Source organism: Arabidopsis thaliana, chromosome 5, assembly GCF_000001735.4.
Source record: "Arabidopsis thaliana chromosome 5, partial sequence".
In the NCBI taxonomy this organism is placed as follows: Eukaryota; Viridiplantae; Streptophyta; class Magnoliopsida; order Brassicales; family Brassicaceae; genus Arabidopsis; species Arabidopsis thaliana.
The window spans coordinates 12,018,239-12,046,208 of NC_003076.8; the positions used below are offsets into that span (position 1 = coordinate 12,018,239).

At 41.1% G+C, this 27,970-nt stretch overlaps 7 pseudogenes across 7 annotated transcripts; 3 read left to right on the plus strand and 4 right to left on the minus strand.

The window, feature by feature from the left end:
* Positions 1 to 427: 427 nt before the first annotated feature.
* Positions 428 to 2,052, plus strand: AT5G32406 (annotated as a pseudogene; the record flags this gene model as incomplete). Its single annotated transcript has 1 exon — positions 428 to 2,052.
* Positions 2,053 to 3,252: 1,200 nt separating this feature from the next.
* AT5G32408 lies at positions 3,253 to 4,638 on the plus strand (annotated as a pseudogene; the record flags this gene model as incomplete). The annotated part of the gene is made up of 1 exon: positions 3,253 to 4,638.
* A 494-nt stretch (positions 4,639 to 5,132) lies between these two features.
* AT5G32410 lies at positions 5,133 to 5,535 on the plus strand (annotated as a pseudogene; the record flags this gene model as incomplete). The annotated part of the gene is made up of 2 exons: positions 5,133 to 5,167; positions 5,199 to 5,535.
* Positions 5,536 to 12,089: 6,554 nt separating this feature from the next.
* Positions 12,090 to 12,695, minus strand: AT5G32420 (annotated as a pseudogene; the record flags this gene model as incomplete). Its single annotated transcript has 1 exon — positions 12,090 to 12,695.
* A 1,759-nt stretch (positions 12,696 to 14,454) lies between these two features.
* AT5G32423 lies at positions 14,455 to 16,314 on the minus strand (annotated as a pseudogene; the record flags this gene model as incomplete). Its single annotated transcript has 1 exon — positions 14,455 to 16,314.
* Positions 16,315 to 17,394: 1,080 nt separating this feature from the next.
* On the minus strand, positions 17,395 to 23,177 carry AT5G32426 (annotated as a pseudogene; the record flags this gene model as incomplete). The annotated part of the gene is made up of 1 exon: positions 17,395 to 23,177.
* Positions 23,178 to 24,361: 1,184 nt separating this feature from the next.
* On the minus strand, positions 24,362 to 24,964 carry AT5G32430 (annotated as a pseudogene; the record flags this gene model as incomplete). Its single annotated transcript has 1 exon — positions 24,362 to 24,964.
* Positions 24,965 to 27,970: the final 3,006 nt, after the last annotated feature.

Genomic DNA, 27,970 nt, shown 5'->3' on the forward strand with positions numbered 1-27,970 from the left:
TAGTTTCTGCAATTCTTTACTGTTACTCGATCTGATACTCGACCACCCAGTTGTCTTGCAACAGACTGTGCAGTCGAGTATCCCTGTTTCATTTCCTGTCTATTACTCGACCTGTCACTCGACCTCACCCAGAGTTCTGGAAAGAGCTGTGTTGGTCGAGTGTTTTACTGTTTCTGTTTGATTTTCTGTTTTCTGCATGTTCACTTAGGACTGCTGGAACACACCAAAACCTGTTATGCTTGGCTTGACTTAGTGACTTTTGATCACATCTTGATTGTTAGCATCACACCCATTTGGATTGACAACCTAAAATACTACAATGACATGATTGGTGTTTTAGGATAATTGACTAAAAACCTATTATCAAAGTGCTAACGACGATCTCTTATTTGAGGGAGTAAGCTTAAGGCAATTTGAGCTATATTAATATGCAACAACTGAGAAGGAACTTCTAGCTGTTGTATTCGCATTTGAGAAGTTCAGAAGCTATTTGGTTGGATCCAAGGTCACTGTCTATAAAGACCATGCAACTTTGAGGCATATGTATGCCAAGAAGGATACTAAACCAAGACTGTTGAGATGCATACTTCTGTTGCAAGAGTTTGACATGGATATAGTAGACAAGAAGGACATTGAAAATGGTGCAGTTGACCATCTGGCAAGGATGAGAATTGAAGAACCTATTCAAATAGACGACTCAATGCCAAAAGAGCAACTCATGGTTGTAGAATTCTTCGGTGGGAGCTACAGTGGGAAAGAGTTCCACCAACTGAGTGCTATTGAGGGAAGATCTCCATGGTATGCTGATCACGTCAATTATTTGGCATGCGAAGTAGAGTCTCCCAAGTTGACCAGTTATGAAAGGAAGAAGTTTTTCAGGGACATACACCCTTACTACTGGGATGAGCCTTACCTTTACACTCTCTATAAAGATAAGATTTACAGGAGATGCGTCTCAGAAGATGAAGTAGATGGTATCCTGCTACATTGCCACGGCTCTGCATATGGTGTCCACTTCGCGACATTCAAGACAGTGTCAAAGATTCTGCAAGTAGATTTTTGGTGGCCAACAATGTTTAAAGACGCTCAAGCAGAGAAAGGGCAACATTAGCAGAAGAAATGAGATGCCTCAGAACCCAATCTTGGAAATGGAGATCTTTTATGTATGGGGAATTGATTTTATGGGTCCATTCCCATCTTCATACGGTAACAAGTATATACTGGTCACCGTAGATTACATATGAAAGTGGGTCGAAGCTATGGTCAGTCCTACTAACGATGCGAAAGTTGTGCTGAAACTGTTCAAGACCATAATCCTCCCGAGATTTGGAGTTCCGAGGGTAGTAATCAGTGATGGTGGAAAGCATTTCATCAAGGTTTTCGAGAACCTCCTGAAGAAGCATGGAGTAAAGCACAAGGTCGCTACACCTTATCACCCACAGACAAGCGGGCATGTTGAGATCTCCAATAGGGAGATAAAAACAATTATGGAAAAGACTGTTGGGATTACAAGGAAAGACTGGTCTGCAAAGCTCGATGACGCAGTGTGGGCTTACATGACAGCTTTCAAGACCCCCATTGGTACAACTCCCTTCAATCTTCTCTATAGAAAATCATGTCACCTACTTGTTGAGCTCGAGTACAAAGATATGTGGGCGGTTAAACTACTGAACTTTGACATAAATACCGCTGAGGAGAAGCGGTTGATCCAACTTAGTGACCTTGATGAGATCCGTTTAGAAGCTTATGAGAGCTCTAAAATCTACAAGGAGAGGACCAAGCTTTTCCATGACAAGAAGATCATCACCAAGGATTTCCAAGTTGGAGATCAGGTGCAGCTATTCAACTCTCGCCTCAAACTTTTTCCAAGAAAGCTTAAGTCTAGATGGTCTGGTCCGTTTTGTATCAGTGAAGTCCGCCCTTATGGAGCAGTCACTCTTGCTGGTAAGAGTGAAAATTTCACAGTAAATTGTCAAAGGCTCAAGAAATACTTAGCAGATCAAATCTTTCCAGAGGTGACGTCGGTTCATCTCCCGGAACTTCTTGATGGTTAAAGGAGTAATGGTGTCGAGCTAATGACTTAAAACAAGGTCACTTGGGAGGAAGTCCCATGCCTTTCTCTGTACATATTTTTTGTTTTCTTTGTTATTTTTGATGCGTTTTACTAGTGTTTTCAGGAGATAACCGCCAATGTTTAAGTGTAATGGATCCAATCTCAGAGATTCACTCGACCGCATGCCGTAGAGATCGATTGTCTGTGTGCAATCCAGCATAAACATGGTTTCAATTGGAGCTCCAAGATGTCACTCGATCACACTGGCCACATGCTAATGAGGATCTGTAGTCGAGTAAATTTGATGATTTGGATCCTTTATACTCGACCGTTTACTCGACCAACAGAGATTTGTAGAGGATTTCAGGATTTCCTGAGGTTTTCCCAGTTAACAGGGAACAGTGCTTAAAGACAAAACAACAGAGCGTGGACCACACTCGTTTTCTCCCTGAAAATAAGATGGAAAGAGAATCACAAATTCAATCTCCACAACAATTTTTGAAATTGCCCTCATCCTAACAAAAAGTATGTTTACTCGACCAATCTCTTTTCATCCATCCACCGACACTCCAATCTCTCTCCTTCGTCATAAATCGCCATCTCTCTCTCGTCCAACGAATTTACTCGACCGCGAAGAGCAAACACACCGGAGCACCACTCGTCATACTCGACTGCCGTGAAAAGAATCATCTACTCGACCACCTCTACGCTGCTGCAGTCAAGTTCCCTGTCTTATTCACCGTCGAAACCTCAAGAACTACTCGATTTTAGCCGAGAACTACTCGATTCCGACCACTCGACTTTAACGCCTCACTACCATTACCAAGTTCACCATCTCTGCTACTCGACCGTCGATCCGTGATTCTGTCCTCGCCAATTCCGGCTCACCATCGAAGTACTCGACTGCCTAATTTCACCGGTTGTACACGACTTCCTCAACTTTACTCGACCTCATGTTCTACTCGGTTCAAATTGTGAAAGAAGAACTCGGGAATGCATCGATTTACTCGAGTACTAGATTATACTCGACGAACTTGGTCTATTTCATTCTCTGTTGATAACGATTCTGGTTTCATTGTTTTCTTTAAGACTAACCTATTGACATTTGAGTTTTGAGTTCTCAATCTAATTACAGTGACGGTTCGTCAATGGATCCTGACTATCACATGGATGAGGCTGAGTCTTCATCTTCAAGGCCAGAAAGAGAACAGAGAGAATATGATAACTTCAGGAGAAAAGCTGAGGTAGCTCGAGGGAAGAGAGCAATGACAAAGAGGTATGTGCTGATAGATGAGGATCTGGAGGACGAGTATATGCCTACGCATACTCGCAGAGCCACAGAACTTCTGCACAAACCTGATGTATTGCCAGCTGAGGAGTATATCAGGCTCTTCAAGCTGAATGAGTTCTACTGCACAAGATATCCTTGCTCGACTACGCTGGCACAGCTTGGATTACTGGAGGATGTTCAGCACATGTACCAGAGTTGGCACCTGGACACTTTGATGGCTTACTCATATGTAGCCTATGAATAATAAACGATTCAGTTTCTTTCCATACTACAAGTGGAGCTTTACCAAGGTATGACCTCTGATGATTTGGAAAGTGAAGGAGTGAGATTCTTGCAATTCTATGTGTATGGTCAGGGTTATATGCTATCAATCAAGCGCATGGAAGGATTGTTCAGTTTCCCAGTGGAACGGGTACTAAGCCCAAGTTTGACAGATAAGAGTTGAAAGATTTATGGATCACCATTGGCAGCTCTGTACCGCTGAATTCTTCTAGATCCAAGAGCAATCAGATACGCAGTCTTATCATCAGGTACTTCCAGCATTATGTAGCTAATGTCCTCTACTCCCGAGAGATAACATGGATTGTCACCAATTCTGATATGGAGATGATCGCTTTGGCTCTCAAAGGCACTCTCCGCCAAACCAAGAACAATATGTCTCTCCAAGGTGAAACCAATGACACATATCTCTCTATACTTCTTCTGATAAACCTGTGTGGATACAAGAGTTGGTCTGTCAACAATAACCACAAGAGAGCACGAGGCGCTCTTTGCATAGGAGGTGTTGTGACACCGATTCTGATCGCTTGTGGAGTCCCAAAGACATCTGATGGACTTGAACCACGGGAAATGGATATCGAGCAATTACATCACTACGAAATCCTTGAGTTCGCAATGGTTGGCGACATGCATCGTTTCAAATTTGAGCACTCTACAGATAAGAAAGCCAACATCCTTCTCGCTAGTTCTGAGGTTACACGCATAATAGAGGGAGATAACATTGATTTCAGGCTTGAGCTCGATAACCTCTATTACGAGAACGCTCAGCAACATATGAGGATGTTCATACAGAAGAAGCTACCGAGGATGGGATGGACGAAGACAGAGAAGTGGAGTATGACCATGTATCATTGTAGTGAGGATGTACCTCCAGCGAGGGAGAGCAAGAGTTTGAGTGCCTGAGCCAAGTCAGGACATGCCAGAGCCTAGTGAGCAGAGAGTCTCACATGTCCCTGCTAGACATATGAGGATGTTCATACAGAAGAAGCTACCATCTTTGTCTCTTGACCTATACCTTAGCCAAATGAGTTCACTGATGATGCATTGCTTGATTCATGTTCCAGAACTAATGAATGTTAAAAGGATTGGTAGATTTGAAAACATGTGTAGGTCGAGCATAAGAGTCAGATTGATTAATAACAAGGCTTAGCTAACGTTTTTGAGTAGAATTCGATCATATCGCAGCTTATAACTACCAACTTGGACATTGATTTAATTTGATTTATCTGGTGCTTTGGCTCTGAGTCTCTGCTTTCAAACCTCACCTCCAGCTTGTTCTTAATTGTTTGCTTGAGGGCAAGCAAAGACTAAGTCTGTGGAGTTGATAAGTGTGCATTTTACATATTTTGAGCATCCATTTGTCATCACATTAGCATCATATTACCACTGTTTTATACCATTTCTCATCATTTGTCATCACTTTGCATGTTTAGGATAATTTTGCATGAATGTTGCATATTTATGTTGTTTTCAGGTGATTTGGAGCTGTTGGCAAGCTAATTGGATGAAATGGACCTAATCATATCAATATACTCGACCCTGAGGTAGAGTACTGCCATCCTGGAATTTCTGAAGCACCCGATCACACCTCCGCAGCCAGTCACTCGACCGCAACACTCTGGTTCACCACTCGACCCCCTGGTCGAGTAGAAGGCATCACCACTTCTCTCCACCACTCGACACCCTGGTCGAGTATCACCATCTCTACCACTCCACGTTCACTCGATCACCTCCACTCGATTACATAGTCGAGTACCACCATCATCCACCACTCGACATCATACTCGACTGCCAGCTTCAAAGTCTTCTCCATTCTGCACTCAATCAGACACTCGAGCATAAGGAAGAGAAGAAGACTCCAGCTTACCACTCGACCAATCACTCGACCACCTGGGTCGAGTGCCGTTCTTAAATCCATCCCAATACTGTGTCGTTTTAAGTATTAGGGTTTCAGAATATTTTCCAACAATAAGTAGCATGTACTTTACATTTTCCAAAAAAGTTTTAATTCGGCAGACACTGTGTGTTCTTGACATTTTGTAATCCGAATTTCTCTTAATCTATTCAGTATTTGCTTTTCATTTCGTTTACTAAGTTTTTCATCATGTTATCATCTTGATATTACTCTGTTGCTATCATGTTTTCATTCTTATCATCGTTTATTCTTTCTACAATGATGTCTGAGTAGTGACTAGGTTTCTGAGGATGGGTTAGAATAGTTTAGAATTCTCAGTATGCTAGGTGGTTGAGTTTGATTTATAGATCCCTTATGGATTAGTTATTCTTAATGCATATTGTTTTTTGATCAACTGGAATTTGAGCCCAGACATTCATGGCTCTGTACAAAGGTATTGGTTACAAGGAGCGTTTTGGCTTAACTTGTTGATTCGTAATGCCTGTTAGGTTAGCTCTCGTCAATGGTGATTGAGTCTGGGACTGGTTTAACTTGAGGGTCTCTGTTGCGGTGGCATTTAGATTTGGTTATCGAACTTGTTTTCTAGGGATAATTTATTGAGCATGTCAATCACCTGTAAACTGAGGAAACGAAACTACTCAATTACCCCATCCTCGGGACTTTCTCATCTAATTGATTTCTTTGTTTAATCTGCTTTGTTTACTGCATCTTGCTGCATGTTGTTTACTTTTTGCATTTCTTGCGTGATACTCGACCACCCAGTTGTTTGGCAACTACCCAGTTGTCTGGCAAGAGACTGTGCAGTCGAGAATCCCTGTTACATTTTCTGTCTGTTACTCGACCTGTCACTCGACCACACCCAGTGCTTGGCAACGAGCTGTGTTGGTCGAGTGTTTTAACTGTTTCTGCTTGAATTTTTGTTTTCTGCATGTTCACTTAGGCCTACTAGAAACCCCAAAACCTATTATTGCTTGGCTTGACTCTGTGAACTCTGATTGCATCTTGATTGCTAGCATCATACCCTTTTGGATTGACAACATTCAGTACTACAACGACATGATATTGCTTTAGGATTAATTGATCTTAAAAACCTATTATCAAGTAGATGGGGTATCCTTACATAGCGGGTGGGACCCACGATAAATGGTTCTTAAAGTTTTCAAAAGCAAATAAATACGATTGCATTGCATATATAAACAAATGCAATCATACCAGCACTAATTCACCGGATCCCATCAGAACTCCGCAATTAAGCATGCTTGGGCGAGAGTAGTACTAGGATGGAAGACCTCCTGAGAAGTTCTCGTGTTGCATCCCTCATTTTTTTTTGGTTTTTCTCTTTTTCTTTGTTAAAAATTTATGACTGTATAACTTTTAGACTGTGAGTCCAAACTTGGGATGAGATACCTTTTCGCAAAGCTCAAAGAGAGCTCTCCGACATAGAGGAAGGGCAATGGAATAATTCCATTGGTTTTTTTTCCTACTCCAAATTTTGAACATAAGGTACTTTTTTGGGCCTTTTCGTGATCTATGCTATATTACGGGGCAAAAATTATATGTTCGAACATTGTTTTGAATATTTTGCATGTATCAAAGCTCGAATAAACAAGATATGGTATTCCTACATAGCTGGTGGGACCCACGGCGAATAGATCATAAAGTCTTCAAAAAAGAATACATACGATTTTATTGGATGTAGTAACCGATGTGATCATACGAGCACTAATGCACCTGATCCCATCGGAACTCTATAGTTAACCGTGCTTGGGCGAGAGTTGTATTAGGATGGGTGACCTCCTAGGAAGTCCTCGTGTTGCATCCCTTTTTTTTTTTTTTAGTTTTTATCTTTTTTTTGTTAAAACTTTTATGACTCAATAACTTTTAGATTATGAGAACTTGGCATGTGATACCTTTTCGGAAAGCCCAGAGAGAGCCCTCCGACGAAACAGGAAGGACAATGAAATTTTTCCATTTTTTTTTTTACTCCCAAATTTTAACCTAAAGGTACTTTTTCGTAATGCCTGTAAGGTTAGCTCTCACATCATTTCATATTCGACTCCAAAACACTAACAAAGCTTCTTCTTGCTTCTCAAAGTTTTGATGGTGTAGACGAAGTCCGTATGAGTGCTTGTCTTTGTATCTTCTAACAAGGATACAATACTTAGGCTTTTAAGATCTGGTTGCGGTTCTAGTTGTTATACTCACTCATACTTATGCTTTGTATGAGTGAGTATAACAAATAGAACCGCAACCGAATTTTAAAAGCCTAAGTATTGTATCCTTGTTAGAAGATACAAAGACAAAGACTCATACGGACTTCGGCTCACCATCAAAGCTTTGACAAGCAAGAAGAAGCTTAGTTAGTGTTTTGGAGTCAAATATGACTTAATGTGATGTGTATGATTGAGTATAAGAACTTAAACCGCAACTCGATCATAAAAGCCTATATAGTGTTTCCTTGTTAGAAGATACAAAGCCAAAGACTCATACGGACTTCATCTACACCATCAAAGATTTGAGAAGCAAGAAGAGGCTTGGTTAGTGTTGTGGAGTCATATATGACTAGATGTCACGTGTATGAGTGAGTATAACAACTAGAACCGCAACCGGATTTTAAAAGCCTAAGTATTGTATCCTTGTTAGAAGATATAAAGACAAAGACTCATACGAACTTCGGCTATACTATCAAAGCTTTGAGAAGCAAGAAGAAGCTTGGTTAGTGTTTTGGAGTCAAATATGAGTTGATGTGATGTGCATTATTGAGTATAAGAACTTAAATCGCAATCGGATCTTAAAAGACTAAGTAGAGTTTCCTTGTTAGAAGATACAAAGCCAAAGACTCATAGGGAGTTTAGCTACACCATCAAAGCTTTGAGAAGCAAAAACAAGCTTGGTTTGTTTTTGGAGTCAAATATGACTTGATGTCATGTGTATGAGTGAGTATAACAACTAGAACCGCAACCAGATCTTCAAAGCCTAAGTATTGAATCTTTGTTAGGAGATACAAAGAAAAAGACTCATACGGACTTCGGCTACACCATCAAAGCTTTGAGAAGCAAGAAGAAGCTTGGTTAGTGTTTTGGAGTCGAATATGACTTGATGTCATGTGTATGATTCAGTATAAGAACTTAAACCGCAACCGGATCTTAATAGCCTAAGTAGTGTTTCCTTGTTAGAAGATACTAAGCCAAAGACTCATACGGACTTCATTTACAACATCAAAGCTTTGAGAAGCAAGATGAGGCTTGGTTAATGTTGTGGAGTCAAATATGACTAGATGTCATGTGTATGAGTGAGTATAGCAACTAGAACCGCCACGGGGTTTTAAAACCTAAGTATTGTATCCTTGTTAGAAGATACAAAGACAATGACTCATAAAGACTTCGACTACACCATCAAAGCTTTGAGAAGCAAGAAGAAGCTTGGTTAGTGTTTTGGAGTCGAATATGACTTGATGTCATGTGTATGATTCAGTATAAGAACTTAAACCGCAACCCGAGCTTAAAAGCCTAAGTAGTATTTCCTTGTTAGATGATACAAAGCCAAAGCCTCATACAGACTTTAGCTACACCATCAAAGCTTTGAGAAGCAAGAAGAAGCTTGGTTAGTGTTTTGGAGTCAATATTATTAGATGTCATATGTATGAGTGAATATGACAAATAGGATCGCAACCGAATCATAAAAGCCTAAGTATTGAATCTTTATTAGAAGATACAAAGACAAAGACTCATACAGACTTCTGCTATACCATCAAAGCTTTGAGAAGCAAGAAGAAGCTTGCTAAGTGTTTTAGAGTAAGACTAGATGTCATGTGTATGAGTGCGTATAACAACTAGAATCGCAACCAGATCTCAAAAGCCTAAGTATTGTATCCTTCTTAGAGGATACAAAGACAAAGACTCATACGAACTTTGACTACACAATCAAAGCTTTGATAAGCAAGAAGAAGCTTTGTTAGTGTTTTGGAGTCAAATATTACTAGATGTCATGTGTAAGAGTGAGTATGACAACTAGTACAACAACTGAATCTTAAAAACCTAAGTATTGAATCTTTGTTAGAAGATACAAAGAAAAAGACTCATACGGACTTCGGCTACACCATCAAAGCTTTGAGAAGCAAGAAGAAGCTTGGTTAGTGTTTTGGAATCGAATATGACTTGATGTCATGTGTATGATTCAGTAAAAGAACTTAAACCACAACCGGATCTTAAAAGCCTAAGTAGTGTTTCCTTGTTAGAAGATACAAAGCCAAAGACTCATCTGGACTTTATTTACACCATCAAAGCTTTGAGAAGCAAGAAGAGGCTTGGTTAGTGTTGTAGAGTCAAATATGAATAGATGTCATGTGTATGAGTGAGTATAACAACTAGAACCGCAACCGGATATTAAAACCTAAGTATTGTATCCTTGTTAGAAGGTACAAAGAGAAAGACTCATACAGACTACACCATCAAAGCTTTGAGAAGCGAGAAGAAGCTTGGTTAGTGTTTTGGAGTCGAATATGACTTGATGTGATGTGTATGATTTAGTATAAGAACTTAAACCGCAACTTGGGCTTTAAATGCCTTAGTAGTGTTTCCTCGTTAGAAGATACAAAGCGAAAGACTCATACGGAGTTTAGCTACACCATCAAAGCTTTGAGAAGCAAGAAGAGGCTTGGTTAGTGTTTTGGAGTCAAATACGACTAGACTTCATGTGAATGAGTGAGTATAACAACTAGAACCGCAACCTGATCTTAAAAGCCTAAGTATTGTATCCTTGTTAAAAGATATAAAGACAAAGACTCATACGGACTTCGGTTACACCATCAAAGCTTTGAGAATAAAGAAGAAGCTTGGTTAGTGTGTTGGAGTCGAATATAACTTGATGTCATGTGGTTTATTGAGTATAAGAACTTAAACTGCAACCGGATCTTAAAAGCCTAAGTAGTGTTTCCTTGTTAGAAGATACAAAGCTGAAGACTCATACGGAGTTTAGCTACACCATCAAAGCATTGAGAAGTAGAAGCAGCTTGGTTAGTGTTTTGGAGTCAAATACGACTAGATGTCATGTGTTTGAGTGAGTATAACAAGTAGAACCGCCAGGTGATCTTAAAAGCCTAAGTATTGTATCATTGTTAAAAGATACAAAGACAAAGACGCATAGAGACTTCGGCTACACCATCAAAGCTTTGAGAACAAAGAAGAATCTTGGTTAGTGTTTTGGAGTCGAATATGACTTGATGTCATGTGTATGATTGAGTATAAGAACTTAAACCGTAATTAGATCTTAAAAGCCTAAGTAGTGTTTCCTTGTTAGAAGATACATAGTCAAAGACTCATACGTAGTTTAGCTACACCATCAAAGCTTTGAGAAGCAAGAAGAAGCTTGGTTAGTGTTTAGGAGTCAAATATGACTTGATGTCATGTGTATGACTGAGTATAACAACTAGAACCGCAACCGGATCTTAAAAGCCTATGTATTGTATCCTTGTTAGAAGATACAAAGACAAAGACTCATATGGACTTCGGCTATGATAATAGCTTTTTAGTCAATTATCCTAAAACACCAATCATGTCATTGTAGTATTTTAGGTTGTCAATCCAAATGGGTGTGATACTAACAATCAAGATGTGATCAGAAGTCACTAAGTCAAGCCAAGCATAACAGGTTTTGGTGTGTTCCAGCAGTCCTAAGTGAACATGCAGAAAACAGAAAATCAAACAGAAACAGTAAAACACTCGACCAACACAGCTCTTTGCAGAGCTCAGGGTGAGGTCGAGTGACAGGTCGAGTAACAAACAGGAAATGAAACAGGGATACTCGACTGCACAGTCTGTTGCCAAACAACTGGGTGGTCGAGTATCAGATCGAGTAACAGTAAAGAATTGTAGAAACTAAGCAACAGATGACAGGATGCAGTAAACAGTAGTAGAGTAAACAATAAAATCAATCAGATAAAGAATTCCTAAGGATGGGATAATTGAGTAGTTTCGTTTCCTCAGTTTACAGGTGATTAACATGCTCAATAAATTAACCCTAGACAACAAGTTCATTAACCAAATCTAAGTGCCACCGCAACAGAGACTCTCAAGCTAACCTAGTCCCAGACTCAATCACCATTGACGAGAGCTAACCTAATAGGCATTACGAATCAACAAGTTAAAGCCAAAACGCTCCCTGCAACCAATACCTTGGTACAGGGTCACGAATCTCTGGAATTAGTGGTTCAGACATTTCATCGAACACCTTTTGGACGCGGAAATGTCTGGGCTCAAATTCCAGTTGATCAGAAAGCAATAGGCATTAAGAACAACTAATCCAGAAGGGATCTATCAATCAATACTCAATCACCTAGCATACTAAGAATTCTACACTACTCTAACCCATCCTCAGAAACCTATTCACTACTCAGACATCATAACAGAAAGCATAAACGTTGAACAGGTTGAAGACATGATAACAACAGTGTAACAGTAGTGTGATAACAGAATGAACAACAGTAAACGAAAATCAAGAACCAAAGCTGAATACTGAATAGATAATGAGAAATCTGGATTACAAAAAGTCTAGAACACAAGGTCTGCGGAAATAAAACTAGGTAAAAACTTCTTTTCTGCGAAAATAAGAAGTACATGCTACTTATAGCCAAATATCCCGAAACTCTAATACTCAAAACGACGAAGTATTTGGACGGGTTAAGAACTGTACTCGACCCAGGTGGTCGAGTGAGAGGTCGAGTGAATAGCTGGAGTCTTCTTTTCTTCCTTGTGCTCGAGTGTCTGGTTGAGTGCGGAATGAAGAAGGCTCTGAAGCTTGTCATCGAGTATGCAGTCGAGTGGTGTGATGGAGGTACTCGACCTCTAGGCAGAGTGATGTGGTCGAGTAGTGGTCTAGCAGTGAAGGTGAAGACACTCGACCTCATGGTCGAGTGAAGTGATCGAGTGATGGAGACGAGGGCACTCGACCTCGTGGTCGAGTGGTGAAGTGAAGTGGTGATGTCCTCTGCTCGACCTGGGGGTCGAGTGGTCTCTTGAGGTCTTGAAGCTCCTACTCGACCTCTGGGTCGAGTGGTTTGTCACGATCAGGTCCGCTTCTTCCAGATAGCTCGTCAACAGCTCCAAATCACCTGAAATCAACGCAAATATGTAACATGCATGCAAAACTATCCTAAACATGCAAAGTAATGACAAATGATGTGAAATGGTATAAAACAGTGATGATATGATGCTAAAGTGATGACAAATGGATGCTCAAAACATGCAAAATACACACTTATCAACTCCCTCAAACTTAGTCTTTGCTTGCCCTCAAGCAAACAATCAAGAACAAGCTGGAGGTGAGGTTTGAAAGCGGGGACTCAGAGCCAAAGCACTAGATAAACCAGATGAAATCAATGTCCAAGTTGAAAGTTCTAAGCTGCAAGATCGAATTCTACTTAAAAACGTTAGCCATGCCTCATCAATCAATCAATCCGACTCATATGCTCGACCTACATAAGTTTTCAAATCTACCAATCCCTTTAACATTCATTAGTTTTGGAACGTGAATCAAGCAATGCATCATCAAAGAACTCATTTGGTTAAGGTAAAAGGTCAAGAGACAAAGATGGTCCCTTACAGAATAGGCTTCAGTAACAGGGGATCTCTCAAAAAATGATTAAGCTTTAGTAGAATGCTAAAGGTAAGTCCCAAGCTATGCCTACAGAGATAAGATCCCATCTACCCAGAGTACATCAAATGAAGCACTAATGGTAATCCCATCTCCAATCCCAATACAAGAACTAAACTCTACCCTTTGCATTCATGAATCTTTTAAGCCCTTTTTCTAATCATTCTTTTCTTTTCTCTTAACTCTAGGAGAAGCTTTCTCAACACTTTGTTACATCTAGCGGATTTGGATTTCTTTAACAACTAAGGTTCCTGTTTTTAACATTTTAAAGCCAAGGGCTTTTGCCCATCTCCAATAGCTAACAAGAACTCTTTTTTTTCTTTACAAATCCCAAAACCTTTACTAGACTTTTTCTGCTTCTTTAGCTTACTTCACCTAGAGTCTTCTACCTTTTCTTATCATTGAATCAACCCCTTTTTTTTTTTTCTTTTAAACACATCCCAACCCAAAGTATAAGCGCCCACCTAGTCCTATCTAGTCCGAAAAATGCGAACTAGAACTACATGAGACACTATCTCTGTCGTTACGAACCTAACACTTTCTACCAAGCTTAATCGGAATAAGACCTCACAAACACTCACAAGTGATATAGGGCTTGAAAGAAAGTCTAGGTTTGGGTTTGGGTTAACTGTTCTAATAAGGAGAGTCAGCTACTTGGATTAACAAGAGTGATCAAAATGAATAAGAAAATCCAAGTATTTTAGGGTATCCATGAGTTCAAATTTGATGCAGACATGATAATTAAAGATCAGATTCAGGATCAAATTGATAGGGAATGGTATCAGATCATGACAGTGTGGTCGAGTAGAGCAATCTAGGCATGGTTCAGTTTTTTTTTTTTTCAAATTCATTGACTATGCAACAGACAACTAGCAACGAGGGCACTGAGTTTATCCGGTGAATCAAAATGCTTACAAGGCTATCTCATCATCATCCCCTATGCATATGCAACAATCCTAAATGAAACACTCTAGACTCGATCCTAAATGTGATGCAACTACATGAACACTCTTTTTTTTTTGTGAAATCATTTTCTGAAATTTTTCAAATTTTTTGGTTTTTCTATGCCTTAGATGAATGTAGACTCAAAAATATACACAATGCAACACACACTTCCTGAGCCCTCCCCCAAACTTAAATCACACAGTCCACTGTGTGAATAAACTTGGAAGAGAGTACTCAGGACAAATCCAATCACAGAAACAAAAAATGAAGAAACAAATCACAACAGACGGTATAATACAATGGTGAAGTGAGGCGCTTACCTCAGTCGAAGAATGAACGTAGTTGCTCGTCAATGGCTGCCTGCGATTGCTCCCAGGCCATAGACGAACCTCCTTGTTCTGTATCAGCTCCAGCAGGTGGGTACTCGACCTCATCAGCTCTGTGGCGGCCAGCACCGCTCTGAGGAAACTCGACCTCTCTCCTTCTGCTGCGGCCAGTACCGCGGTCGAGTGATCTCCTCGAGTAAATGAGGCGTGATCTGCTGCTAGATCGAGTGAGTGTAGCCTTCCTTCTTCTCTTGTGTTCCCAGGATTCGAATGACAAATGCCTAGCCTGGACATGTGGGACTCTCTGCTCGCTAAGCTCAGGCCTGTGCGCAGGTGCATTAATTCTACTCGATGGCATCTCCATAGGAGGCTGTACCTGTGGAATAGCAGTGGTGGAGGAAGAGCAACTCAGCTTATCTGTCAGAAGCTTGAAACACTTGGCGATCAGCTTGTCCTGCTTCTTGCACCACTTCTGCAATTTACTGTTATTTTTATGAGCTTCAGTCAAGCTCTTGCTCTGCCTCGCTGGAGGTACATGTTCAGCAAAGTGATACATGCTAGTGTCGAACTTCACTGCCCTATCTTCATCCATCCCATCCGAGGCAGCTTCTTCAAGAAGATCATCCTCATCCAATGGCGGAGCGTTCTCATAGTAGAGGCGTCCAATCTCAGGCCTAAAATCAATGTTATCTCCCTCTATTATCCGTGTGACCTCATGGCTAGGGAGAAGGATGTTAGCTCTCCTGTCTGTAGAGTGCTCAAACCTGAACCTGTGGAGATCGTCAACCATTGCAAACTCCAGGAATTCGCAGTGACGTAGGTGCTCGATATCCATTGCTCGCGGCTCGAGTCCAGCAGAAATGAGTGGGACTCCACAAGCTATCAGAATCGGTGTCACAACGCCACCTACGCACAGAGCGCCTCGTGCTCTCTTGCGGTTATTGGTGACAGCCCAACTCTTGTATCCACACAAATGGATCAGAAGAAGTACATCTAGGGGTGTGTCATTAATTTCACCCTGGAGGGGCATACCATTCTTAGTTTGGCGAAGAGTTCCCTTGAGGGCCATTGCGATCATCTCCATATCAGAGTTAGTGACAGTCCCTGTAATCTCTCAGGAGTAGAGTACGTTGGCTACAGAACGCTGGAAGTACCTGATGACAGGGCTGCGTATCTGATTGCTCTTTGACTTGGAAGCATTCAACGGTACAGAGCTGCCAATGGTGATCCACAAGTCTTTCAGCTCTTCTCTTTCATACTTTGGCTTAGATCCCATTCCACTGGGGAAGCCAAACAATCCTTCCAATCGCTTGATTGATAACCTATACTCATGACCATACACAGAAAATCGCAAGAATCCCAATCCTTCACAATCCAACTCATCAGAGGTCATACCTTAGTAGAGCTCTACTTGCAGTGTGGAGAGGAATTGTATTGTCTCATCTTCATATGCTACATACGGATAAGCCATCAGAGTGTCCAGATGACAACTTTGGTACAGGTGCTGAACATCTTCTAACAATCCGAGTTGTGCAAGTGAGGTCGAGCAAGGATACCTCGTGCTACAGAACTCATTCAGCTTGAAAAGCCTAACATATTCCTCAGCAGGCAATATGTTGGGCTTGTGCAGAAGTTTGGTAGCTCTGCGAGTCTGTTCAGGCATGTACTCGTCTTCCAGATCTTCGTCTATAAGCTCATACCTCTCTGTCATCGCTCTCTTTCCTCGGGCTATCTCAGCTTTCCTTCTGAAACTTTCGTATTCTCTCTGTTCTCTCTCTGGCCTTGAAGATGACGATTCTGTCTCATCCATGTTGTAGTCAGGATCAACAGAAGAACTGCCACTGTAATTGCTCATGATTCTCCTGTAGGGATTTAGAACTCAAAGCTGAAATGTCAATAGGTTAGTCTCAAAGATAGCAATGAAACCAAAATTATTGTCAATAGGCAATGAAACAGATTGAATTGGTCGAGTACAATTCTGTACTCGAGTAACCTGAGCTGTTTCTGAGCTTAGATGAATTGAATCGAGTATCTTCTCACAGGTCGAGTTGGAATGCTACAGCCGGTCGAGTGAATCGTGGAGATAGAGTGAATCGTGAAAGCTAGTGGTCGAGTAGCTTCTCTGAAGTTGGAAGGCTCTACTGAATTCACGAACAAGAAGCCGAGTAGAATTTTGCAGGGGTCGAGTGCTTTCACGAGGTCGAGTGAGTTTTTGAAGTCGGCTAGGACGGCGTCAGTCGAGTGCCTCTACGAGACCGGGAAGCGAGGTCGAGCGATTTTTTATGAAAGAGACGGCGGTTGATGTGGATGAATTGGTCGAGTATACAGAAGGAATCGAGTGAAGTGGTTTGGTCGGGTGACGGAGGGAATGAGCTGGTGACGGCGGCTAGGTGGTCGAGTGAAATTATCAGAGGTCGAGTAGCTGTTTGGACGGCGATTTGTGGAGTAGGGAGATTAGAGTGTCGGCGGTGAAATGAAAAGAGGAAGGTCGAGTGGATTTGGAGTGGTCGAGTAGCGCTTCAAAATGAGTGGTCTAGGTTGAATTTTAGATTCTCTCTCCAGCTTATCCTCAGCGCGTGGTCCACACACTGTTGATTGAGAAAATTTTGCAGAAAACCTACTGTAAACTATAGGAAATTTCTGCAAGTCTCTGTAGCTTCTGTTGGTCGAGTAAAATGATGATTTAAAAATTTTTGGGTTTTAAACATCACACATACTCGACCAATGTACTCGAGTGCAAGGTCTCCAGGTGCAACAGAAGATTTTCAAAATTTTGTACTCCAACGGGCTGTACACTCGATCTCCAGGTCTTCTGTAGAGTAAATGTTTTGAATTTTTACTCTATCTCCGCGTTGTTCTCTTGTCTCTGAAAACCACAAACACAACTAAAACAAATCAAAAATATCAAGAAAGTAAAAATTATTTACAAGGATAGTCATGGGACTTCCTCCCAAGTGAGCTTGTTTAAAGTCATTAGCTTGACTCCTTTACTCCTTTGATCATCAAGAAGCTCCTGGAGATGAACCGATGTCAACTCTGGAAGGATTTGGTTTGCTAAGTATTTCTTGAGCCTTTGACCATTTACTGTAAAATCTCCACTCTTACCAGCTAGAGTGACTGCTCCATAAGGACGGACCTCAGTGATGCAGAAGGGGCCAGACCATCTGGATTTAAGTTTTCCTGGAAAGAGTTTCAAGCGAGAGTTGAATAGCAGCACCTGATCACCAACCTGGAAATCCTTAGTGATGATCTTCTTGTCATGGAAAAGCTTGGTTCTCTCCTTGTAGATTTTAGAACTTTCATAAGCTTCTAGACGGATCTCATCGAGGTCACTGAGTTGGATCAATCGCTTCTCCTCAGCAGTTTTTATGTCAAAGTTCAGAAGTTTTACCGCCCACATTGCTTTGTACTCGAGCTCAACGGGTAGATGACATGATTTTCCATAGAGAAGATTGAAAGGAGTTGTACCTATGGGGGTCTTGAAGGCTGTCCTGTAAGCCCATAATGCATCATCTAGCTTTGCAGACCAGTCTTTCCTTGTAATCCCAACAGTCTTTTCCAGAATTGTTTTTATCTCCTTATTGGAGATCTCAACCTGCCCGCTTGTCTGTGGATGATAAGGAGTGGCGACCTTGTGCTTTACCCCATGCTTCTTCAAGAGGTTCTCAAAAACCTTGTTGATGAAATGCTTTCCGCCATCACTGATTACTACCCTGGGAACTCCAAATCTTGGGAAGATTATGGTTTTGAACAACTTCAGCACAACTTTTGCATCGTTGGTAGGACTAGCAATAGCTTCGACCCACTTTGATACGTAGTCTACGGCGACCAGTATATATTTATTACCGTATGAAGATGGGAATGGACCCATAAAATCAATCCCCCATACATCAAAGATCTCAACTTCCAAGATTGGATTCTGAGGCATCTCATTTCTTCTGCCGATGTTGCCTTTTCTCTGGCATGAATCACACTTTGATACAAACTCCTGAGCGTCCTTAAACATTGTTGGCCACCAAAAGCCTGCTTGAAGAATCTTGGACACTGTCTTGAACGTCGCGAAGTGACCACCATATGCTGAGCCATGGCAATGCAGCAGGATACCTTCCACTTCATCTTCTGAGACACATCTCCTGTAGATCTTATCTTCACAGAGAGTGTAAAGATAAGGCTCATCCCAGTAGTAATGGTGTATGTCTCTGAAAAACTTCTTCCTTTCATAACTTGTCAGGTTGGGAGGCTCTACTCTGCATGCCAAGTAATTGACGTGATCAGCATACCATGGAGATTCTCCTTCAACAGCATTTAACTGGTGGAACTCTTTCCCACTGTAGCTTTTTCCGAAGAACTCTATAACCATGAGCTGTTCTTCTGGCATTGAATCGTCTATCGGAAGTGGTTCTTCAATTCTCATCCTTGACAGATGGTCCGCTGCGCCATTTTCAATGCCTTTCTTATCTACTATCTCCATGTCAAACTCTTGCAATAAAAGTTTCCATCTTAACAGTCTTGGTTTAGTATCCTTCTTGGCATACAGATGCCTCAAAGCTGCATGGTCTGTATAGACAGTTACCTTTGATCCAACCAAATAGCTTCTGAACTTTTCAAATGCGAATACAACAGCTAGAAGCTCCTTCTCAGTTGTTGCATATCTTCCCTGAGCGTCATCCAACATTCGGCTGGCGTAATATATGACATGAAGCTTCTTGTTTATTTTCTGGCCTAAAACAGCTCCTACTGCGTAATCCGATGCATCACACATGATTTCAAATGGATAGTCCCAATTAGGCGCTCGAACGACCGGAGCAGATACCAAAGCGTCCTTGATGGTTTGAAAGGATTTGAGGCAGTCATCATCGAATTCAAATTCGGTTTCCTTGCACAATAGTCTGGTTAACGGTCGGGCTATCTTGGAGAAGTCTTTAATGAATCTTCTATAGAATCCAGCATGACCAAGGAAGCTTCTGATGTCCTTCACCGTTTTTGGTGGCTGCAGCTGCATCATTACTTCAACTTTTCCTTTGTCAACCTCTATACCTTTCTCTGATATCTTGTGACCCAATACTATGCCTTCCTTCACCATGAAATGACACTTTTCCCAATTGAGAACAAGATTCGTCTCCTCGCACCTGGTCAATACCCTGCCAAGATTCAACAAACATGAGGAGAAAGAGGGGCCATAGACCGAAAAATTGTCCATGAAAACCTCCACCATCTCCTCAATTAAGTCTGAAAATATAGAGGTCATACACCTCTGAAATGTTGCAGGAGCATTGCATAAACCAAATGGCATTCTCTTATAGGCAAAAGTTCCATAAGGACACGTGAAAGTGGTTTTTTCTTGATCATTAGGGTGAATTGGTATTTGAAAGAAACCACTGTATCCATCAAGAAAGCAATAATATGGATGATTAGCTAATCGTTCAAGCATTTGGTCAATGAATGGTAAAGGAAAATGATCTTTCCTAGATGCAGCATTCAACTTCCTATAATCTATGCACATTCTATGACCAGTTATAGTTGTAGTAGGTATCAGTTCATCTTTTTCATTTTTGACAACAGTCATTCCACCCTTTTTAGGGACGCAATGCACTGGAGAAACCCAAGTACTATCAGAGATAGGGTAGATGACACCAGCATCAAGCAGTTTCAAAATTTCTTTTTTCACTACTTCTTTCAAATTGGGATTTAACCTCCTCTGTGGTTCAATGCTGGAATAGGATTCGTTTTCAAGATGGATCCTATGGTTGCATAAACTAGGTGAAATTCCCTTAATGTCGGATAATGAATAACCAATTGCTCTCCTATACTTTCTAACCTCAGATAATAGCAGGTTCACTTCATCACTATTTAACTCAGCATTAATGATCACAGGGTAAGTAGAGTTTGGACCAAGGAATGCGTACCTTAGAACTTTTGGAAGTGGTTTGAGATCAACCTTCGGTGCCTTAAGTTCAGACCAGTCATCTGAAGTTGGAATGATCGGCTCCCTAGGTTCGTCGGAAGACAAGGTCGAGTGGTTGCTTGAGTACGTCCTCGAGAGTGCAGGATGAACTCGAGTTGACCCTTCTTCGCTCATTACCATTACCTCTGTTCCTGGTCCATTTAATTCCTCAAAGGGTTCTGATTCTTCCATCGCTTTATGGGAGTCTAACAGCTTCTGGTATCCCAATGTTTCTAAATGCAGAACCCATCTTCACCACTTTTGGTTAAAGCACTGTTAAGATGATCTTCTTCTGCCACCTCTTCCAGTAACTCATCAGCTAACTGATCCATTTCTTCGATCCAAAAGAGTTGCCCTTCTATGGTAGGCTTCTTCATCGCGTCTTTGACATCAAAGGTCATCCTAAAGTCTTTGCCAAGGTTTAGATCAATTTTCCCTTTCTTGACATCAATCATAGCTCCTGCAGTGGCTAAGAAAGGTCTCCCTAGAATCAACGGGTCCTTGGGCTCTTCATCCATCTCCAGGACTACGAAGTCAGTAGGTATCTCCACAGCACCGATCCTGATTGGGAGGTTTTCGAGCAAACCATGAAGAATCCTCACTGATCTGTCAGCTAGGATGAGGGATATATTGCAGGACTTGTATTGAGTGAACCCCAATCTTTTGGCGACAGAAAGCGGCATGAGACTGACTGATGCTCCTAAATCGCATTGGCATCTATTGAAAGCCAATGGACCTAAAGAGCACGGTAGAGTGAACGAACCAGGATCACTAAGCTTCTTAGGAATGATCTTCTTCTGTATGATAGCGCTGCATTCATGACTCAATACCACCATCTCTTGCACTTCTTGAATTCTCTCCACAATCAAGTCTTTCAGAAACTTGTGAGAGTCTGGAATTAGCGCTAGAGCGTCAACAAGAGGTATCCGCAACTCAACCTCCTTAATGTTCTTGGCAAACATAGCTCTATATTTGTCTGCCAACGCTTTCTTGTGACGGCCAGGAAATGGAAGCTGCGGTTTGTAGGGAGGAGGGACAAAGACCTTTTCTTTGTTTTTGACAGCAACTGGCTTTGGAGCAGTTGGTGATGCTGCTGGGATGACAGGTCGAGTGGTCGGTCAAGTAACGCTGTCGAGTGGCAGCTCGAGTGGTTGCTCGAGTGACTGGTCGAGTGGTTTGTCAGCTTGATCTTTCTCGAGACTTAAATCCTTCCCATCTTGATCTTCACTGTCCTCAGTGACCGTGTTTGGTTCCTCCCTAGTTGGAAGTGCTTTTCCACTACGCAAGGTGATAGCATGAGCATATTCTTTTGGATTCTGAACTGCTTTGCCTAGTAGTTGGCTTGTCTGTTTTGGAGCTGAAGAAGATGCACAATGTCCCTCTAAGTAACGGACTTTGGTATTCAGTGTTTCCATCTTGACATTGAGATCATTGTAGCTACAGTCCAGCTTGTTATGTAACTCAGATATCTTCTTTGCCATCTCCATGGAGCCAGAGGCTTGCCCGTGAAGTAGCTGTTGTAGCATTTGTAGCATTTGTTTCATATCAGCGTGAGGAGCAGCAGGACCTTGGTTTTGCTGAGGTGCAAACCCAGGTGGTGGTGGTTGCTGGTAGTTCCCCTGGAATTGCTGCTTAGGAACGAAACCTTGGTTGTAGGGAACAAAAGGTTTGTTCTGACCTTGTTGTTGCTATGGAGGGTACACCTGATCCTGAGGATTAGCAACGTTTGTGCTGCGGTAGGAGAGGTTGGGATTGTTGGTTTTGAAGTTGTTGTATCCTTTGTAGCCACCTTGGTTGTTGTTGATGTAGCTGACTTCTTCCAACTGGTTACCCTCCCCATCTTGGACTTCATACTGCTCGTCATCAACAAGGAAGTGCACATGCTTATGCTGGCTAAGAAGAATCCTGTCCAGCTTGTCATTCAGCGCTTTGATCTCCTTCCTGTGTTTGTCATCAGAGTCAGCTGTTCCTCTAACGGTCCTATCACAGTCCTCGTTGTAATTGCCATCTGATTGAGCCAAGTTCTCAACCAATTCTCAGCCTTCTTCAACATCCTTGTTCTGGAAATTCCCATTGCTGGCGGTATGCAGAAGCATTCTGATGCGTGGTAGGACTCCTCTGTAAAGAGTGCTGAGAAGAGAGGCTTTAGTAAAGCCATGATGAGGGCATTGGTTGGTGTAACCCTTGAAACGCTCCCATGCTTCACAGAAGCTTTCACCAGTCTTCTGTGAGAAACCAGAAATCTCATTTCTGAGTCTTGCAGTTTTGGCATTGGAGAAGAACTTTGACAGAAAAGCCTTCTTACAATCATCCTAGGTGGTGATTGAGTCATGGGGCAGATTCTTCTCCCAGATATGTGCTTTGTCGCCCAAGGAGAATGGAAACAAACGGAGCTTGAATCCGTTTTCACTGACACCATTGATCTTCGTTAGGTTGCAGAGCCTATCGAATTCATCAAGGTGGTCGAGTGGATCCTCCATTGGCAAACCATGGAATTTGTTCCCCTGAATCATCGAGATGAGACAACTCTTAATCTCAAAATTGTTGTTCTGGATAGCAGGAGGTGCAATTCCCTTCCTCTAACGGTGATCACGTGGTGCATCTCCAGCACCAATGTTGGCATGGCCATTTTGTTGATTCTGTTCTTCAGCCATAACGAGTGGTTGCTGAGGTACAGGGTTGACTGTGGTTCTCCTTTTTCTGAGTTCGCGGGCTGTGCGGTTGATGTTATCGTTGAAAAGAAGGTTCTGGTTGCCTATTGATCGAGTTCGCATACAGCAGAGGTGTACCTAAATCAAGAAGACAACAAGAAAAACACAGTAAGTAACTGAAAAGAAAATTGAAAAAGAACTTGATCTAAGCAAGTCTGAAATCTTAAATGTAACAAACAAACACCCAATTGGCAACGGCGCCAAATTGATAATAGGTTTTTAGTCAATTATCCTAAAACACCAATCATGTCATTGTAGTATTTTAGGTTGTCAATCCAAATGGGTGTGATGCTTACAATCAAGATGTGATCAGAAGTCACTAAGTCAAGCCAAGCATAACAGGTTTTGGTGTGTTCCAGCAGTCCTAAGTGAACATGCAGAAAACAGAAAATCAAACAGAAACAGTAAAACACTCGACCAACACAGCTCTTTGCAGAGTTCTGGGGGAGGTCGAGTGACAGGTCGAGTAACAGACAGGAAATGAAACAGGGATACTCGACTGCACAGTCTGTTGCCAGACAACTGGGTGGTCGAGTATCAGATCGAGTAACAGTAAAGAATTGCAGAAACTAAGCAACAGATGACAATATGCAGTAAACAGTAGTAGAGTAAACAATAAAATCAATCAGATAAAGAATTCCTAAGGATGGGATAATTGAGTAGTTTCGTTTCCTCAGTTTACAGGTGATTGACATGCTCAATAAATTAACCCTAGACAACAAGTTCATTAACCAAATCTAAGTGCCACCGCAACAGAGACTCTCAAGCTAACCTAGTCCCAGACTCAATCACCATTGACGAGAGCTAACCTAACAGGCATTACGAATCAACAAGTTAAAGCCAAAACGCTCTCTGCAACCAATACCTTGGTACAGGGTCACGAATCTCTGGAATTAGTGGTTCAGACATTTCATCGAACACCTTTTGGGCGCGGAAATGTCTGGGCTCAAATTCCAGTTGATCAGAAAGCAATAGGCATTAAGAACAACTAATCCAGAAGGGATCTATCAATCAATACTCAATCACCTAGCATACTGAGAATTCTACACTACTCTAACCCATCCTCAGAAACCTATTCACTACTTAGACATCATAACAGAAAGCATAAACGTTGAACAGGTTGAAGACATGATAACAACAGTGTAACAGTAGTGTGATAACAGAATGAACAACAGTAAACGAAAATCAAGAACCAAAGCTGAATACTGAATAGATAAAGAGAAATCTGGATTATAAAAAGTCTAGAACACAAGGTATGCGGAAATAAAACTAGGTAAAAACTTCTTTTCTGCGAAAATGAGAAGTACATGCTACTTATAGCCAAATATCCCGAAACCCTAACACTCAAAACGACGAAGTATTTGGACGGGTTAAGAACTGTACTCGACCCAGGTGGTCGAGTGAGAGGTCGAGTGAATAGCTGGAGTCTTCTTTTCCTCCTTGTGCTCGAGTGTCTGGTTGAGTGCAGAATGAAGAAGGCTCTGAAGCTTGTCATCGAGTATGCAGTCGAGTGGTGTGATGGAGGTACTCGACCTCTAGGAAGAGTGATGTGGTCGAGTAGTGGTCTGGCAGTGAAGGTGAAGACACTCGACCTCATGGTCGAGTGAAGTGATCGAGTGATGGAGACGAGGGCACTCGACCTCGTGTTCGAGTGGTGAAGTGAAGTGGTGATGTCCTCTGCTCGACCTGGGGGTCGAGTGGTCTCTTGAGGTCTTGAAGCTCCTACTCGACCTCTGGGTCGAGTGGTTTGTCACGATCAGGTCCGCTTCTTCCTGATAGCTCGTCAACAGCTCCAAATCACCTGAAATCAACGCAAATATGCAACATGCATGCAAAACTATCCTAAACATGCAAAGTGATGACAAATGATGTGAAATGGTATAAAACAGTGATGATATGATGCTAAAGTGATGACAAATGGATGCTCAAAACATGCAAAATACACACTTATCAGGCTACACCATCAAATCTTTGAGAAGCAAGAAGAATATTGGTTAGTGTTTTGGAGTGAAATATGACTAGATGTCATGTGTATGAGTAAGTATAACAACTAGAATCACAACCATATCTTAAAAGCCTAAGTATTGTATCCTTGTTAGAAGATACAAAGACAAAGACTCATAGAGACTTCGCCTACACCATCAAAGCTTTGAGAAGCAAGAAGAAGCTTGTTAGCGTTTTGTGATCAAAAATGACTTGATGAGATCTGTATGATTGAGTAGAAGAACTTAAACCGCAACTGGATCTTAAAAGCCTAAGTAGTGTTTCCTTGTTAGAAGATACAAAGCCAAAGTCTCATACGAACTTTAGCTACACAATCAAAGCGTTGAGAAGCAAGAAGAAGCTTGGTTAGTGTTTTAGAGTTAAATATTACTAGATGTCATGTGTATTAGTGAGTATAACAACTAGAACCGCATCCAGATTTTAAAAGCATAAGTATTGTATCCTTGTTAGAAGATATAAAGACAAAGACTCATACGGACTTCGGTTACACTATCAAAGCTTTGAGAATAGAGAAGAAGCTTGGTTAGTGTGTTGGAGTCGAATATAACTTGATGTCATGTGTTTTATTGAGTATAACAACTTAAACTGCAACCGGATCTTAAAAGCCTAAGTAGTGTTTCCTTGTTAGAAGATACAAAGCTGAAGACTCATACGGAGTTTAGCTACACCATCAAAGCATTGAGAAGTAGAAGCAGCTTGGTTAGTGTTTTGGAGTCAAATACGACTTGATGTCATGTGTTTGAGTGAATATAACAAGTAGAACCGCTAGGTGATCTTAAAAGCCAAGTATTGTATCCTTGTTAAAAGATACAAAGACAAAGACGCATACAGACTTCGGCTACACCATCAAAGCTTTGAGAACAAAGAAGAAGCTTGGTTAGTGTTTTGGAGTCGAATATGACTTGATGTCATGTGTATGATTGAGTATAAGAACTTAAACCGCAATCAGATCTTAAAAGCCTAAGTAGTGTTTCCTTGTTAGAAGATACAAAGTCAAAGACTCATACGTAGTTTAGCTACACCATCAAAGCTTTGAGAAGCAAGAAGAAGCTTGGTTAGTGTTTAGGAGTCAAATATGACTTGATATCATGTGTATGACTGAGTATAACAACTAGAACCGCAACCGGATCTTAAAAGCCTATGTATTGTATCCTTGTTAGAAGATACAAAGACAAAGACTCATATGGACTTCGGCTACACCATCAAATCTTTGAGAAGCAAGAAGAATATTGGTTAGTGTTTTGGAGTGAAATATGACTAGATGTCATGTGTATGAGTAAGTATAACAACTAGAATCACAACCATATCTTAAAAGCCTAAGTATTGTATCCTTGTTAGAAGATACAAAGACAAAGACTCATAGAGACTTCGCCTACACCATCAAAGCTTTGAGAAGCAAGAAGAAGCTTGTTAGTGTTTTGTGATCAAAAATGACTTGATGAGATCTATATGATTGAGTAGAAGAACTTAAACTACAACTGGATCTTAAAAGCCTAAGTAGTGTTTCCTTGTTAGAAGATACAAAGCCAAAGTCTCATACGAACTTTAGCTACACAATCAAAGCGTTGAGAAGCAAGAAGAAGCTTGGTTAGTGTTTTAGAGTCAAATATTACTAGATGTCATGTGTATGAGTGAGTATAACAACTAGAACCGCATCCAGATTTTAAAAGCATAAGTATTGTATCCTTGTTAGAAGATACAAAGACAAAGACTCATACGGACTTCAGCTACACCATCAAAGCTTTGAGAAGCAGGATGAAGCTTGGTTAGTGTTTTGGAGTCAAATATGACTTGATGTGATGTGTATGATTGAGTATAAGAACTTAAACCGCAACCCAAGCTTAAAAGCCTAAGTAGTATTTCATTGTTAGAAGATACAAAGCCAAAGCCTCATACGGACTTTAGCTACACCATCAAAGCTTTGAGAAGCCAGAAGAAGCTTGGTTAGTGTTTTGGAGTCAATATTATTAGATGTCATGTGTATGAGTGAGTATGACAAATAGAACCCCAACCGGATCTTAAAAGCCTTAGTATTGAATCTTTGTTAGAAGATACTAAGACAAAGACTCATACGGACTTCGGCTACACCTTCAAAGCTTTGAGAAGCAAGAAGAAGCTTGCTTAGTGTTTTGGAGTCAAATATGACTTGATGTAATGTGTATGAGTGAGTATAACAACTAGAATCGCAACCAGATCTGAAAAGCCTAAGTATTGTATCCTTCTTAGAAGATATAAAGCCAAAGCCTCATACGGACTTTAGCTACACCATCAAAGCTTTTGAGAAGCAAGAAGAAGCTTAGTTAGTTTTTTGGAGTCAAATATTACTAGATGTTATGTGTAAGAGTGAGTATGCAGCTAGTACAGCAACCGGATCTTAAAAACCTAAGTATTGAATCTTTGTTAGAAGATACAAAGACAAAGACTTATATAGACTTCGGCTACACCATCAAAGCTTTGAGAAGCAAGAAGAAGCTTGGTTATTGTTTTGGAGTCGAATATGACTTGATGTCATGTGTATGATTCAGTAAAAGAACTTAAACCGCAACCGGATCTTAAAAGCCTAAGTAGTGTTTCCTTGTTAGAAGATACAAAGCCAAAGACTCATACGGACTTCATTTACACCATCAAAGCTTTGAGAAGCAAGAAGAGGCTTGGTTAATGTTGTGGAGTCAAATATGACTAGATGTCATGTATATGAATGAGTATAACAACTAGAACCGCAACCGGATTTTAAAACCTAAGTATTGTATCCTTGGTTAGTGTTTTGGATTCAAATATGAGTTGATGTGATGTGTATGATTGAGTATAAGAACTTAAACCGCAACTGGAGCTTTAGTGCCTCAGTAGTGTTT